Source organism: Syngnathus leptorhynchus, chromosome 6, assembly GCF_054491065.1.
Source record: "Syngnathus leptorhynchus isolate UIUO chromosome 6, UIUO_Slep, whole genome shotgun sequence".
Lineage (NCBI taxonomy): Eukaryota > Metazoa > Chordata > Actinopteri > Syngnathiformes > Syngnathidae > Syngnathus > Syngnathus leptorhynchus.
Window position 1 is genome coordinate 1,201,743 of NC_141200.1, and position 13,573 is coordinate 1,215,315.

The 13,573-nt window shown below is 43.3% G+C and overlaps 1 protein-coding gene across 12 annotated transcripts in view; it reads left to right on the forward strand.

Annotated features, from left to right (window-relative positions):
- lingo1a (leucine rich repeat and Ig domain containing 1a) overlaps positions 1 to 13,573 on the forward strand; it is a 155,235-nt gene that overhangs the window by 88,600 nt on the left and 53,062 nt on the right. The gene's annotated exons all lie outside the window — the stretch shown is intronic.

Sequence of the window (13,573 nt, forward strand, 5' to 3'; positions counted from 1 at the left end):
GCCAATAAGAACGTGTAATGCACGCACAAGAAAAGCAGTTGAAACATGTTAGCGGTAGAAAAGATCACATGACACCATGTCTGACTTTCTGTGCGATAATTGGATGCTAATTGGGTTTTGTTTGTGTTGCTCGTGCTTAATTAAAAGGGCTCTGCCTGACGTATTTGTTGACGCTCGCTCGTTTCGAGGGGCCCCGTGCTATCCGTCCTCTCTGCGTGGCCGACATGTCGCGATCAATATTTCATGTCGAGTCAACCAAACAGGTTGCTTACAGAAGTTCTTTGTTTGATATCATTCCTGCACTGTGAAGTTTAAATTTACAGTCCGCCTCACAGGTTTTCTTCCCTGTAAATTTGGCCTACACATCAATGGTTAGCACTAAGCCAACTGCTAAATAGCTAAATGTGGGTTTTTAAATAATAAATAATTTTTCAAATTAAAGCGTGAATGATCATCAGATTAGGACAAAGGCAAAATGAGAAGCCCCTCAAACTTCCACACGCTAACATATTAGCTGTGATACACTAATAGGATATTAGCCCTTTTAGCTAGTTAGCATAATACGCGAGCTGCGAACTGTGTAGCTTCACTGTTTGTGGAACAATTTGTGTTGGCCTAGTCAAAAACAATCAAATTGTAATTTATTCTTACTTGCGATTATCTTCCGCCAGTTAAAAAGGTACAAATGTGCCGCTTCTACTTCATCCACATCACCGTGAGGTGATTTCACAGTTATGATTAACTTTCCTCTCCATTAGTCTTCTATCAATGTGTGCACAAATTCATATTAATAGTAGCAGCTGCTGGCCACTCATCTAGCATATTGTTGAAAAAAAAAAAAAAGCCGATTCATTGTCAACATGTGAAGATTAATGGCTCCTGCTGACTTGGCTTTAATCACGCTCCAAAGTCCGGAAAGAGCGGCTAACCGTTCCGACAAAAGAAATATATTGCGCTTAAGTGCGTAAGGCCTGCAAATTCTTCATTATAATGAATCACTTTCCCCTCAGCAGCAGAAAGACGAGCGACGGCAGTTCCGCAATTAAAGACGGAGGCCCCGCTAAGTAATTTACTCTTTGCTGCCGGAATGGTTGGCGTGGGTCCTTCACTAAATGCTGACTGGACATTATATTTTAACACGCCCTCGCTTCAGAGCCCCTTTGGAAACATAAACTGTCTTTTTTTTGTTTTTAATATCTAAATGTTTTATTTGAATTAAGTCATAGGCACGTCCCTTGTTTACAACCGATTCGAAATCCATTTGCAGTACAAACACATATTTTATATAAAATAGAACAACATACAGTGATGGTTTAGTTTTAGCCTGTGAATTAAATTAAAGGTGAAATGCGTTTGCATTTTTCTTTACGTGGCCCTCGGGAGAAAAACGTTTGCACACCTGCGCTTTAATTCATCGGAGGTATCAAAACATTTCTTCGTCGTGCACGGCGAAATAAATGTGCGTCACGCTCAGGACGTCGTCGGGCCGGTTAGCTGATTAAAAGCGAGCGATGCTAATTTTGTCGGCGGCGGGCGCGCTGGGAGACTGGCAGTTTAAGATTCATGAGGTTGCATAATTGGGAGCTGATTAAAACAGTTTGGGGATTTTTCAGAAAAGAGATCAACAAGACGCTTCGTTCTGGCTCATAAACGGACTCATGAAGCCAATCAGCGGTACTTTTAGTCCACCGAGGAATATCACGTGGTCGGATTGCTGCGCTCGCTATCCGTGTGAAATTAGCTTCATTGCCTCGTTTCGAGGAAGACAATCATCACATTCGACTTGAATTATGACTATTTATCAAGAAGAGAACTTTATTATTAGTAGGCCACCTATATGCGGTAAATCTCATTCAGCACGCTTACGTTGCTCCCATTTTTTGAAATATGTTTTTGCTGTCAACGTGCTGTTTTATTGCCATAGATTGTCTTTGGACATGCGAGCGGGCCTGCAGGCACACGTGGCGGCCACGCGCACACACACGCACGCACGCACACCGGGAGTGTCACGGAGCACATTTTCACGGGTGAAAATATGACGAGCGACGTGCGCCAGCTGTTCTTTGAAATGACACGGCCTCCTGCCGCCGCCGCCACGCCTTGTGACATGCCGTTGTTTGGTACTCGAGAAATAGAGCAAGTCAAAGCATTGCAAATGTGCCACTTTAATGCCCTTGAAGGAACACACACACACACACACACACACACACACACACACACACACACACACACACACACACACACACACATACACACGCTTGTACTTGTATTGACAAAACATGAGGACATTTCTGGCATCTCCTTGCTATTTGGTTTCATCACAGCAGTTTGGAAGGCTGTGTATTTAAAAAAAAGTTCTCAATCAAACAATATCTTCACCCCTCAACAGTTCTGGGCTGCCGCCTCCGTATTGTTGGGGGTAAATAAGAAACAGTAGCTGGAAGTTGTAAAAAATATATATTTGAAGGAAATGGGAACCTTCCAATTAAATGCACAACAGGGTCCACCACCGTGCAGTCGGAAATGTTGTCGTGTTGTGCGGCGCGGCGCCTTCCCATGCAGACCCTCGCAGGATTTCAGGCTGTGGCTAATGAGGCTTAGCGCTTATGTGGGCCAACTCAGACTGGGGCTCCACCGTGGATAGTTGAAGAAAAAAAAAAAATAATGCTCACACATGATTAGTGTGGAAATCAAAGCCCGCCCTGAACACAGCCTGCTACCTCGTTGTGTGTTTGTTTTCACTCTGGATCTTGCTGGAGATAGTCTGGGTACACAAAATCCACGTATTCAAATATTTTTCGGACAATACATTGCTCTCTGTCGTCATGACGTCACCGCGATCCGACGTGAGTAATTGTAAATCAATCCCGGTCCTGAATGTGACATCGTGTGACGACCACCCACCGCGCCGACCGCAATCCCGAGTCGAAGGCCTCGGATCGATTGTCAACGTTGCAGTCTTGACGTGTCCTTCGGCCGTGTGTCCTCTGAGGAGCCCGGCGAGACGAAACCCGGGGGGGTGGAGGGGTCCCAGCCAGGCCTTTAAAGAATAAGCCGCATTTGATGATGACTTGCCATTAGCTGCTCAGGATGCAAGCTGACCAGCTCATGTCGTTTCCTTTCGGCGAGTCATTAGTCACACATTTATTTTGATCTGCTGTCAATTCTCTCTCGGTGTGAGCTGCCTTCTTCTGACCGCAGTCATTTAGACTCTTTATTGCCATTGAAACCAAAACAAGGCATTAGCCTTAAGTGACATTAGCACTCAAAGCTAGAAAACCTGGCGCAGCTTGATTTTTGTCCCTGGGCAAGTGTATTTTAGCGTCTTTGTGAATTTGGTAGACCAGGTTGGGCAAGATCCTGGGTCACCCAAAAAAATGGTGGCTGAAAGTAGGCTCACCTTCGGACTTCAGAGGAAACAAGTCAGCTGTGTTCACGCCCACTACGGCGCAGCACACACAACTCCTCAGTACAGCTGTCAATCTTTCCTTTGGTCTTCCTTTTTATTTGTTGCCTGGCTGCTCCATCATGATGATGATCATCACCATCTCCATCCATCCATCCATCCATCCATCCATCCATCCATCCATCCATCCATCCATCCATCCATCCATCCATCCATCCATCCAACTGAGCACTGCTTCCCATTATTTGTGTTTCCATTCCTCTGATTTCAAATATTCCTCAACTCCCCACGCATATGGAAATGTTACATTTGTCCACATATGTCTGAGAATGTCTTGCTCAACATGGCTGCCTCTTTGATTCAATTTAATGGCTTGGCTGTCATAGTAAGAAGAAAACCAGAATGAAGCTTATGGCTGTTCGGAAAAAAAGGTCGTTCGTTCGTTGGCAGCTGAAAAACAGAATCAAACAACCGTGTCCTGCTGCCATTGCTGTCAAGTGTTGTTTTTTTTTTGCTGACACCAACTGTTTTTTTTAGTCAAGTGCACCAACGTTAATGTTTTTGTCACATGGGTTCAGGCTGCTTTCAGGAAAAAAACATTTTGTCCTTTTTTGCATGGACCACACTGAACTGGTGTTGTCAGCGCTGCTATGATGTTCTCCTTTAAGACACTTGTGCAATGTTAAGACTTCCAACTGTGACTTTGCTGAAAGAGCGATAACTTTATTTGCCCACCATGTCCTTTTTCTTGTTTTGCAAGCGTGTTTGCTTTTCTATAGTTGCGACAAGGAAGCTGAGGCAGCATGGCAAAAAAAAAACAAAAAAAAAAACGTCGGAGATGTTTGACTTAAAACACTTGCGTCGTCTCAACCCAGAGCCGTCAAGATGAATAGAATGTTGCATGTGTGCTATTTTACAAGAGTCTAGATCATTTTACCTCAAATATAAAATGTTATTTATTTATTTATTTTTTTACCTCAAAAAACAACTTGATCGTTTTACCTCAATATTTATTTCTTTTTTTTTTTTACCACAAAAAACAACAAATTCCATTCAATTTCCAATTACACGGGAATGAAGAGTTACCGGCGTGAAAACTCTCCACTGCACCAAATCAGGCGTCAATACTGCGCTGGAGGTTATGTGCGCAGGTAATGCCTTCCGGATGCTCTCCGACCCCCTCGCAAATCCCCCAACCAAGCATTAGTCTGACCCGGCTCCATTCTTCCACGCCTCTGGTTTCCCCTCCAGTCAGAGAAATGAAAGCCCAGAGAGCCCGAGAAGAGACTCGCTCCAATTACCAAGCAGGCCTCCAGGTAATAAACGGTCAACTTGAGATGTCAGCGCTCCTCGCCTCATCTTCTCGCCCGAACTTACGAGACTCCAACTTGCTTTATTCATACAAAGTCATCTGGCCTTATTTCTGAAGGGTTATGTAAATTCAGAAGAATCGGTTTCGATGACGAGGCTTTATTTCTATTCTTGACGGCCCAAAAGATGTTTAACAACAACTAGTGAAGCTTCTTCAAATGAAACAAACCGCATAGTGCGACAAATGCCTTAAATGGATCTGAGAAGTGTAAGAAGTCACACACCTTCTGCTTCTCTCCTGCTAATGCAGCCTGTGAGTTTCTGCCTGGCAAAAGAAAAAAAAAAAAAAAGAACTTGAGCTCGCTGTGCAGGCTGCAGTCGATTGAGCCCAACCACTTCATAGTAGCTAAGTTTTGATTCGGAAGACTCGGCTAGTCAACAGTGGCAAATGTGATCAATAAGCTGCGCTCCTCCCGCTGTGTAATCAACCTGACATTGCAGGTGGGAACTCTTTCCGCCGGCGGAACCCCGCGGCAACAGCCAACCGACCCATTCGGAAACTTGAGTCTCTCTCGTTGAATTTGGCTTCACGCGGTCCGCAGCGGGAAGTCGGCCGGGCCGGCCGGCGCTCTCCGCCATGCTCCTAATAAACAACCATTTGGAGGTTGGCACTTTCACTCCTGCCGTCTGGGATGTTCGCAAATTCTACTTCACGGGGTTTGATAGCGGGACAATTGACTTTGTAACTGGTTTCCATTAAGGCCAAATCAAGTGTCCTCCGATATCCACAGATGACCTGGCGTTGCCTCGCAGCTATTTGCGGGAAAACGTTGGCCGCTCTTTCCGTTCGTGATTAAATTCCGTGGCGTTACGTCATTCATTGATAGTAAATTCAAAATAACCACAGATTCTGCTACTAAGCTAACGATTTGCCATCTGGATTATTTATTTATTTATTTATTTATTTATTTATTTATTTATTTATTTATGTAGTTACTTATTTTTATTTCCATTTTCATTTTTATTGTAAAAAAAAAAGTTAGCTCCTTAACCGTGATGACATTAATCATTCAAATTACAGTTGCTTTCTTTGTTTGCTAATTTTCCAGCTTTATTTATTTATTTATTTATTATTATTATTATATTCATAAGAAAGTTAGCTCCTTGACCGCGATGACATTAATGAATGAAAATTACAGTTGCTTTCTCTGTTTGCTAATTTTCCAGCTTCAAGGTATCGATAGAGAACTGTGAGCGATCGCGTTATATTATGATATTGATATTTCACCGCATAATTACAAAATTCATTTATGCAGCCACGAACACACATTGAGCCAGCGTCAATTGTGTAGCAAGTCGACCGTTGCACGTGGCCCGAGGTACGGCATCGACTTGGCACCACCTTATTACTTTTTTTTTTTTTTTTAGTCCCGATGTGTCAGAGAACGTCACATTTACTGATTGTAACAGCGCATTTTCTTGATTTCTTTGACCGTCCAGAAGGTCCCGGCTGATCGACTGCCCAAGCACGCTCCGTAGCCCGCGTGGCGACTTTTCGTCATTGATTACATCTGATGAGTAAATAGAGGAAGTCAACCCCCCCCCACCGGTCTTGTTGAGACCGCTCGCCGGGTCCGCTGACGTACACTTGACTGATTGCGGCCTTAAAAACATATCCCGGCATTACCTTCTCGGCTGTTGCCCAATTGTCGCTCCCATTACGCACACACTTTGACTTGATGCTGGGCTAACTAATGGCACTTGATGGTGGCGTGATAACTGTTTATTACGGGCACTATACGTTTGACGCCAAGCATTCGTGTTGGCTCAAGTCAAACCATTAGTGTCCACTCTATCATTGAACCTTCAAACGACATTTTAATGATGTGGCATGTTGGGGGGAAAAAAAACAAAGTAAACAACTTTGAAGAGTAAAGTGATGTTTTGCAAATTACGATAATCAACGCCGTTTAACACCATGACCGCTCTTTGTGTTTTTTTTCATTCTCAGTTCTCACCTTGTCATATCTGTCACCGCATATCTTTGACTTTATGCTTAATTTTTTTGTTGTATTAATTGGAAGCTGACGTGAACACAGAGTAAAGACAGGGAATATAATATATTACAACATAATATATAATATAATAAATAAATGTAATATAATTGACATATATTCTTAATCCTCTGCGAAGAACAAATATTTTTACTCGTCTCAGTGTAGAATGCATCCACTAGAAGAAGGAGGACAATCCATTGAAGTGGAGCAAAAATTTGACTTGTGAGCATCCTCACTAAAATAATCAAAGTTGTATCTCAAGTATCACGCCTGTATATTATAAAACAGGGTCTGGAAAGTCTTTTTTTACAAGACGTACATTCGGTCCGAGCTCGGGGGAGCTCTTCCCGGCCGTATTAAATTATTAAGATGTTTTTGTCTCAGCGGGCCAGCAAAGTAAGTGTTGCAGCTCCGTGTGAGATAAATCTTGGCGCCTCTCGAACCAGTGGTCCAGCTTTTTGGTGCTAATGCGAGGAAATAGCGCGGGCAAAATAAAGGCCGAAGGACACTCTTTCCTGGTTATTATTTTTCTCTCCTGCTGGTTTGGAAGCGTTTTTATTGAGGTGCACGCTGGTATGGCAGCAGCGCTAGATTGTCCATTAAATATTGAGAAAACGCTAAGCGGGATGAATCACTGATGGCGATTTGTTTAAATCCGCTTTTTTTTTTTATTTGCATCTTTCTGTGTGCCACTGATTTCCTGTCACCATAGAAATGCTTTCTTCACAGACTTGTCCACGAATATTCAACATAAGGTGTCAGTCAAGTGGCTTTGTGTTGCTGTCACTTTCCACCAGTCTCATCCAAATCTTAAGGAATTGATTTTAATTTGAAGGGATAAAATATGGAGAGGTTTGAGACAGGTGTTGAAAATTAGCTGTCTTGCTAAATCTCTTCACCCGTTCATATTGATTAATGTCCAGAAACGTAAAGGCACTTTAAGGTAAAAATAAACCAAACAACATCTTTTCAATTTTACACATTTCAGAGTAGTTTTTAATAACCTTACTAAATTTTAAGAATTAAAAAAAAAAAAATCACAAATGAGGTTCATGTTACGAAAAAACGGTAAGCGGCGGTTATAAACGTTACAAGAGTATACATTTTCAAAGTTAGGGAATAAAAGTGAAAATTCATCCAAAATATATTCTTGCGTCAGTAGAGTTGCAACCAGTGATTATTTGAATGATGGATTATTTTGTCGATTAATGGGATTAAGAAACAATTTCCACCCGTGATTCAAAATCAGGACATTAATATGTTTTGGGCTCTAAAAATTATGATTCAATGACTATTTTGGCCCGTAACATGTTGGAAAATGGGCAAAAACGCACATCATTGTTTTTCCCAAATATTTAGTTTAGATTCAACACAAACGTATCCGTCGGCATTCCCAGTGGCCAAAGTTGTTTTGGTGATTACCTTTCTGCTCAAAATTCTGCTTGGGACGTAACATTTCCTCTCATCAAGACCTTTTTGTCAGCTTCGACTATATGGGCTCGGCCAAGCGACGACCACCTGGCTCGGTTCGGCGCTCCCGCGGCACCAAAGCGGGCTGCGCCGTTGCCAAACACTGGCTGCAATCTCCTCTGCCCGTCCAAAAATGGGCACGGCGGCTTGGAGATCCTTCTCCCTGCCTTCCCTAAGCAGCTTTCCCGTTGATCTGTCATGCCGTATCCAAACTCAACTCGCCGTGGGAACGCCGGGAGGGCCAAGATGCGGCGGCGACGCTAATGACGGCCTTAAATATGGAATTTTCCCCCCGTCGGTTTTAGAAGCACTCGCGGCTCGCTAGCAAGGTGTTCCTGCGAGACAAAGACAAACGCTATCGCCCGTGCAGCATCCAGCGGGCCAACAAACCAGCTCTTGACAGATAATCCATTTTGTGGCCAAAGACTCGGCTACCTGATGGGAATTCAGCAATCCTTATTCTCTTTGCCGTGGAAAGAAATACTCTCTCTTCAAGGACGGAATAATTGCGGCTCACTCGCAATACCTCGCCTGGAATTTATGTTTGGAACGCCTACGCCGTGTCCGAATGGATCTCCAGGTGGCTTTCGTGTCACAAGGAAAGAAGGATTATGTGTGTGTTTTGGTAGAGTCAAGCAATACCGCAAAAAAAGATTTGGTGCCATTTCTGTTGCCCAAAATGTTTACAGTTCTGCCTTGAGATACTTAAACTTGTTTGTCACATGTGTGAAAAGCCATTTATTGGTAAAAAAAAAAAAGTTCACAAGACATTTGAGGGCCCAGGCGGTCTTAAAAATCAGCCAAAATGCCTTTTTTTTGTGTGGCTATATTTTTTAGATTTTTCAAGTGGAGGCCGCTAACATGCAATTACAGGCAGCTCACTTCATGATGGCGTCTGCCATGCTAACACGAAGCGAGCGTAGGTACCTGGGGCGGCACAAAGCCATTTTGATTACAGCCGTGACGAGCCGTCATGCCGTGAAAAAAGCTCAAACCCCCCCAATCTCGACTTTTCCGCAGCTCATCGAAGCCATTTGTTCTCGTACGTTCATCAACGGGGTTTGTTCTCGATGTCCAATCTGCATTACATGAGCCGCTCCTCAAATTGGCAGTTATTATTCAAGACGGCATCGCAAGGTTGAGCCAATACGCCACTTTGCTCACATTCCCTAAATCCGAGTCTTGGCGGAACATCGGCCGGCACGCTCGTATACGTTGCCCGGATTTATTTGTTCCGGTTGGACGGACGTCTTGCCGACTGGCGTCGGCGCGACGTGGGCCGACGTCAATTGGCAAGGTAAATATCCATCACATGGTCACCGCAGTTTTTGTGGAGGTCCGCGCTTGATTTTCTATAGCCGTGGCTTCAAAGCGAGCTCAAGGTTGATTATTTATCGCCTTATTTATGTTTGTTGTGGTTCCCTGAGCCAGAGTTCTTTTTTTTTTTTTTTTTTTACCTTAACAAATATAGCAAACGCTGAAGGCGGAATATCAGTGAACTTGTAAATATTTTTTGGCAGGGTTGAAGGTAGATGGAAATCTCCATTCTGACACCTCACATGCTAAATGGTGATGCTTAAGTGACACATGGGTTACAAAAATCTTAAGAAATACTTCATCATCCTTCACCGTTTATTTTGCTTTTGATACTCCAGATGTGGTTGATTGCTTTTTCGTTGTTTTTTTTTTTTTTTTTTTGGTCATGTCGATTTCAATCATGGGATAGAAAATTGGAGTACAATAAGGTCAAATAAGTCCCAGCAACGACGCAGCAAGAAAGCTCCAAATGGTCAGCATACTTTTTGGGTCAAAATGGCTTCCTTCATGCTTTTCTTACCCCACTGAGCCACCAGCGTAATTCTAAATTGCTTCATTGTAGGAACTCGCTCTTCTAGAACAGGGCACTTATCCAGCAGCACCCTGGGGAGTACTTTACCTATTAGGAGGCCACACAGTGACCTTCACATGGCCCATCCTTGTCTCTCTACTTTCAGGACGCCACCTATAGAGTTTGAAAAAATAATAATAAATGAGAATTTGTAGTTTTGCTTTGCGCTTTAAATGCTTATTTTAGAAAAAAGTTATATCAATTAATTATTTGCTAAATATTATGAGTGTGACTACAGTATTTTACTTTTTTCGTCTTGTTTTTTTGGATTTATTTAAAAGAATACAGATTTATTTTAAGGAGAAAATTTTGATTTATATCAATTAATTGTTTGCTGAATATTATGAATGTGACTACAATATTTTACATTTTTATTTATTTGAGGGAATACATTTTTTTTTTTATATTTTATTGCAGTTTACTTGACCCTATGACAGTATATATATATATTTTTTTACTATAATTTAAAATGTGTTCCTCGTGGGGTCCTTAATCAATGTGGGCAATAGTTCATTCTTTATGATTCCTCCTTATTATATGTTGCATGACCCCGGTCGGCTAATGGCCTCCGTCAAACTGACAATTAAGCCTTTACGGCCCTACTTTGCCTTTTATGTTGCACGGCGCCGTCCTGAAGTGGAGCCCATAAATGTATATAATGTGTCATAATAGGAAGGCTTTAAGCTTTTGGCAGCCGGGCTTTAGTCTCCTTACTCATATCATAACAAAACATAACGCCACGATGATCATACTTGCTCCGGCAGATGCGAAGGTGGAGGTTTTTTTCTCTTCAGCTCATTAACCCCGGTCAAGTCTGTAGTCCAACGGGGATTTTGCCTCTTTGAACCTTTTACACTTGTAGAGGCTTCAAAAAAAAGCAAGTTAAAGGCACAATATGCTCATTGGTGCTATGAAAAGCAATAGACAGATTCAAAAACAAAACAAAAAAAACGATTTTTATTCTTCAATATCTGGCCTCGAAGTCTTACCTTTGCTTTACTTATTTGTCGTTCTGGCGAATAGAACGAACGGGTTTACCCTTTGACCCTAACGAGTATATAAAATGTTCGAACGGTTGTTTGTTTTTGCTCCGGAGGCGTCGTCCTCTGCAAAGTGTCTATTAAGACGTTTGTAGGCAGCGACTCAAATGAGCGGCAAGATAAATGATGTCACGGCCGCGCATTTGCCTCGTCAGCGGATTTTCGCAGCGCTCGCCGGCGAGTGAATTGCTTACTCGCGTAGTCCGGCTCACACTGATTAATCGCTCATCTCGGCGTGCTAAATCTCAACGGGGACCCGCTGGCAGCGGGTCGGAACCTCCGCGCACGGAGGCTGCGCCATCACCACGTGACGCACTGCGACTTGCGCCATCTGTCCGTCGTCCTCTGCAGGCCCGCGTGGACGGATTCATTAATTGGGGTGTGCTGGCTGGCTGGCTGTGCAGCTTCTGGTCACCTCACACACAGTTGAGCGCTTTAGTCCTCCTCTGCTGTTGAACTTTGCCAAATTGAATCCAGCTCTCCTAATTAGATTGTGTTTGTAACGATGTGACTCGTTGGACAAAGACAAAAGAAGCTTGACAGGCTCAGCGAATGTTAGCTCGTGTGCGCTAACTATCGCAAATCTACTTGACCAATCATAGACCGACTGTCGAAAAATGTTGCCAAATGTTAAAAAAAGTAGCGTTTTCATTACCATGTGTCAAAATGAACCGCTCGCTCACTTTTGTAACATGTAGCATGCGTGTTTACTGTTAGCAGAACCGGCACCAGCATCATTAACTAAAATTTAAAAGAAGACATTCAGACATTTTCAATTGTTGGCTACTTCTAAATCTAGCAGAATGACTGACAGGTTTGACCAGAAATAATTAAAAACGGATCACAAAAATGATTTTTTTTTACGACGGAAAAATAATACTGAAATGTCAGACTAAATGAAACTATTTTCTCAACTCAAAGCACTTCACACACTCACAGCATTCCAATAAAATGCATTAAAATGCTGTGTTTCATCCCCATGTTAAAACATGAAGTCTAAGGGATCCCTAATCGCCCAATTACCAGCATCTCCATGCTCATCAAGGCCAATTAATTATGGAGGCTGGAAGGAAAACAAGCGCGCGCTAGATTAGCGAGGAACGCCGTTCAATTAGACACCACAGGCCCCCCCCCGTACTGAATCAAAGTGTGTGGCCACGCGGGGTCATGCAATGTGACCCGCTTGTTAAACTTTGCTTTCTGGGCGGACCCACAAACCCGGAGACCAAGACAGCCATTAAGCCCTGCAAAGCTCTTCAAGAACAGTGATGAAAAAAAAAACAACAGCTCATGATAATTAATAGCTTAATTAATGCATGTGTTTTGGAGTATTTCCAAAGTCCATGGAGGAGCTCAGTAGCGCCCCCTGGACCATGAGAAAGTTTTAATATCCTTCACGAGTCCCTGGTTACACAAAATCATCTGGACCCAGATACATTTGAAGTCGATGAAAAGTCGACTGTTTTTTTTGCGGGTGTACAGTCGGGCCCACGAGCCGTAGGTTGCCCACCCCTGCCACAGCAAAAATAAAAGCAGGATTAAATATGAAAGTCCCCATTTAAGGGCCTTTAGCAATTATAGAACAGAAGCATGATGTCGCATACGGCCGCCGTGTTTTGACCATCTCATTGTCGTTCCCGTGTACGCTCTCATCTCCGTCCTTCACTTTGCTGCACTTGAGCGAAGGCCTTGCATTGCTGGCAGATGTTGCCCAGCGGGACATTTTGCAACTTCCAAAGGCGGCGTAGCACAGGCGACGCCACTGCTGCTGAGTCACATGGCTAAATATGGCCTTGCGTTGCCATTTAGCCTATGGCGGAGTAAACATTTGTTTGTCTCTTGGACAGAAAAAGCATTCATAGGATTGTGTCAGTATATTAGAGTAGTTGCTCCAAACCAGGTTTTAAGATACTGTGAATGGATCCTGGCTAGTGGCACTGAAGACTGCAAAATTGTGTTGGCTTGTTTCCAGCACCAGGTGGGCATTAGCGCTAGCGCTCCAGAGTGATTTGGATCCGATTGGGCTGGCAGGAAGTTTTGTGTCAGCCCACTGCTGTATGGCGCTCCACAGGGTTCAATTTTAAGCCCCCTGCTGTTTTTGTTGCATTTGCTGCCGCTGGTTTTTTTTTTTCTTTGACCGCTGTGCGGATGACAGATCTATTTCCCGCCAAGCAAAAAGGACGCATTCTCCTGTGTGGAAGATATCAAAATCTAGATTCCGCCGAGCTTCTATTTCTGTCTCCGTGCTGAATTAAAAAGGGAATGAGGGGAGCCGTTTCCATCGGCTGGGAAACAATTGGACTGTGTTCACACCCGCAATGGCGCAAACGGCCCTTTCGAACCGAACGCCCAGTTAGACTTTGCGATCGACTTGAGCTAACCAAATCAGCAGCAGGTCTTA